Below are 3,944 nucleotides of genomic sequence, written 5' to 3' on the forward strand. Positions count from 1 at the left end.
AGATGCACCATCTCATTTTAAAGAATTTCCACTATTTTTATTATAAATATTTATGAATCATATGGCAACTATTGTCTTAAAATAACAATGAAATAATAATAKAAATAATAATAAACTTTCATTTACAGCAAACGAAAGTTTCAAACACTCACACACATAAAAAATAAGTAAATTAATGAATACAGGTTGACAGGATCTGTGCTATGTATGGAAAAGATAGTTGATGCTTGGGGAGAGTTGGATTTGTCAGGGATCAGACTGGCAACCCTGCACACCAAATCCAGGTGTACTAACCAGGTGCCAATAGGACTAACCCATCTGACTGTGGTCTTGGCGGCTAAGGCAGGATGAGCATCGCAGCTCTATATTGATTATGTGTGTGTAGCACACACAGTGTGTGTAGTGTCGTGTACAATATTCAATAAGTCCCATGGCACTGAACTGGTGAAGTCCTCACACTTTAACCAGGTATTGGGATTATTACTATCAATCTGACATGTCAGGGGTGTAATCTTCCAATTCATTGCCTGTCCTCCATAGTTTAATCTTCATCTTATRTAATTTCACCTTTATTTGACCAGYTAGGCCAGTTGAGAACAAGTTCTCATTTACAACTGCGACCTGGACAAGATAAAGCAAAGCAGTGAGACAAAAACCAACAACACAAACACCCTGTTTTTACAATTCTCTCTATGCAAATATTTGTATTTGAACATTAACAAATGAAAAAATGAACATAGTAACACAGTTCATTTAAACCAAATGTGTTTCGCCCTCCTGAAAAACCTGTGTGTGCTTCAATGTAACTTTGGTTAGTCTATGCAACAATATTTTGGCTACAATGACACTCTTCAAAAAACACTGTAAAACCCGAGCCAACACCATGTTTGTTAATACATAGATTTTAGACCACTCAATGTAAAGTGACCTTTGAAAGCAGTTGGAAGTTTTTTGTTGTAATAAACTCTTGGATCTCACCTCCTCTGTAACTCTGTAGCCTACCGACACCATTGGGTGGCGAGAGGTTGATCATGTGATCCGATTCCACACTTTGGACGCCATTTTGGAGGAAAGTTTGGGATTCCTGATATATTGGTGGAAAAAAAGAGGAGGGGAGAGCGCCGAGCAAGGGAACTTTGACTTGTGGAAATATTGCCGGACCGAGAGAGATAAAAGCATGAGAGCGGGAAACGAATAATTCAGCACTCAGAAACAAAAAGAGGATTTACTCCCTAAATGCACAGACTGAACTTTGGGATTCGTTACTCGCAGTTTCTTCTGCRACTTTGAACTGCACTGCACATGTTCTCAGATTTTCAGGCTGCTCAATGAATTGCACCGTACAGAGCTGGGCTTGCTGAGAACCGGTTTGTTTATGTTTAGTGTATGAGAATTGATTGGAGATACGAACGTGACATACGACAATAGTGTTTCACATAGCRGTTAGTGGTTAACTGGTGTCGGAATCTTGCCCTGCGCTGTCTCTCTATTGGCGGTTGGCAGTAACCTAAATGAACCCTGTCAGTTAGCCCTGCCAGGGATACAAGCTGGTCACATTGGCATTCACGGCGGGTCATCTGAATAGGCTATAATCTACCAAAAAAAATCGGATTCATTGCGTGTTTGTAGTCCAGTAAGAAAAAACGGTGCCTTTTGTAGTCTATTGAACAGGCGGGAGCTATAGCGCACATTGCGTTTTTTGAGGAGAGAAGAGACTAGTTTCTGTTCATGCTAAAACGGTGCAAACTCCTGGCTCTGCCCCTCTGGCAACTGTAGCAAAGGATATCTGAAGCAAGGGAGTGTAGGCAGGCTACTACACCAAACATTAGCCTGCACGAAACAGTGCCTGCGTTTACTTTTCCTGCTGCACTTGGGAGCTGTCATGCCTATACGAAAGAAAGGTGAGAATCCCGATTCGTCTGTTTTGTGATAGATAGCACATCACATGTAATGGCAGCCTGCTTTGAAAGCGATATGCTACAGAATGTCAATAGCTGTAGCAAGCTAAAGCAAACGACAGCAGGCCAATGCAGACGAATATAATATATTTTTTTGCCACCTCATGTGTTGCCACATCAACTGATATCGCGCAACAAATATAGCGACAGTCAGAGCCACATATGTTGCATATTACACGTGAGTTGTTGCCAATGCATTCTGCCACCTGACTGTCTCTCAGTCACCGATTTAAACATGAAACCCTTTAGCCAGTCTGTTGATATCACATAACCTATATCAATCCTATTGCTTGAATTTGATTATGTATCAATGGTAGTTGCCATTTATTCACTCATTGGCTTGTTGGTTGTTGATATGTTTTGTTTACAGATGCTCAAAGAGCTTTACTGCTCATGGAGGAATACAAGACGAAACTTGGACAGACAGAAGACCGACAACTCAGACAATCACTAGAAAGAGTCATCAACATCTTCCAGAGCAACCTCTTCCAAGCCTTGATAGGTATGATACCCCTTCATTCAAACCCAGGCCGAATGGGTTCACAAAGTCTGTCAAATCAGTCCACTTCCTCTACTTTTCCCCCTGTATTGTCACCTGCCTAACCTGCTTGAGCAATGCAAACAGGTTTTTCTGTTTTAACCCGGAACCTGCCGTTCCCCTACCCGGAGCACACGGATCTCAACATGCTGGGAGTTGAAATGTTTTACCCCCCAGCAAGGAAGACAGTCACTTGATTCCAACAGAATGGTCATTATAAATCTGTTTAATTTGAATAATTTCAAGTTATTCTGTGCCTTCTCTYGGTTTCATAACTGTAATGACATAGTAACTACTATACCACATTTGTTTAGTTTCCTATCGCTACAATTCAGTCATTGTTTTCTGTGGGCTATCTTTTAGTTCACTGACTTGTAATAACTTCCTTATTCCCAAAGTCACCTACTGACTACTTGGCATGAGGGCGGCGTAGTGTAAAGTCTTGTCCTATAAGCTTTGACACCACGGCAACACCACGGCAACGCTACCGAGCAGGAATTCCCAATGTGTTGTTCGTTCTGGCGTGCCCCTCTCCTTATTGTAGTATTGACCCAGAAGTGGTGGTTTTCGGGTGCCTGGCCTCCTACCAAGAACCTGTCTCGACTGTCTTGAGTTACATCTCTGTTTTTAAACTGTGTGTGTGTGTGTGTGTGTGTGTGTGTGTGTTGGCTATGTTCCCCCTTTTATAGGCCCTGCATTGCAGTATAATTATTTGTTTTACAGACGATTTAAACTGCTGATTTAAACACCCAAAGAATCAAACAAATCATTGTTCTGTGTAATTGCGGGCTGGGTGCTGAAATCAGTCGTTTTTGATAAAAACTTCATTTTATGTGACGTCAGAGCTGCAGTCCCCCCACGCTAGTCGCTGCTCAAGTCCATCGTAAATCGTTGAGTTTAGTCGCGCCAGTATATTTTAAAACTGTTTTGATTGAATATAGGCCTACACAGGTTGAGAGTCGTCTGCGTGCTATAGTCTGTTACAGTAGCCAATAAAGGGTGTGTGTGTTGTACTGTAGATTGTTGGACTTTGTAACACCTCCTCTAATATGCCCTTTAGATCTTAAGGTCTGCCTGGAAGGCAGATACTGGCTGTTGCTTTACTCTGTTTTTTGGGGGTTGGTCCTCCCAACAAAAGTTGAAGAATGGTCACATTTGATCGCGGCAGTACTCATGCTACGTTTCTTTGAGTGAAAGGTTCCGTAGATGTCCGTCACCGGAGAGAAGATGCTGTGAACCGGTGCTTAATACCAGTTGTTCCAGGATGAAAGAAACCATTAACAACCCTGTCAACTCTGGGAAGACACTTTACATTTTGTTTTGTGATAGAACTTCCAGTCCGGACAGTTAGGCGAACTCATTGGATTCCTTTCCACCAGCCCACCCCTAGGGCCTCTGCCACCCCTAGGGCCACTGCCACCCCTAGGGCCACTGCCACCCCTAGGGCC

At 42.5% G+C, this 3,944-nt stretch overlaps 1 non-coding gene across 1 annotated transcript in view; it reads left to right on the plus strand.

Moving 5' to 3' along the window:
- The first annotated feature begins 1,445 nt into the window (after positions 1-1,445).
- The window catches only part of LOC112071349 (uncharacterized), a 24,518-nt gene continuing 22,019 nt past the window's right edge, over positions 1,446-3,944 (plus strand). The window contains exons 1-2 of the transcript XR_011475845.1: positions 1,446-1,901; positions 2,329-2,460. This is a non-coding gene — a transcript (uncharacterized protein). The remainder of the gene's footprint in view (positions 1,902-2,328; positions 2,461-3,944) is intronic.

This window comes from Salvelinus sp. IW2-2015, unplaced genomic scaffold (genome assembly GCF_002910315.2).
Source record: "Salvelinus sp. IW2-2015 unplaced genomic scaffold, ASM291031v2 Un_scaffold1593, whole genome shotgun sequence".
In the NCBI taxonomy this organism is placed as follows: Eukaryota; Metazoa; Chordata; class Actinopteri; order Salmoniformes; family Salmonidae; genus Salvelinus; species Salvelinus sp. IW2-2015.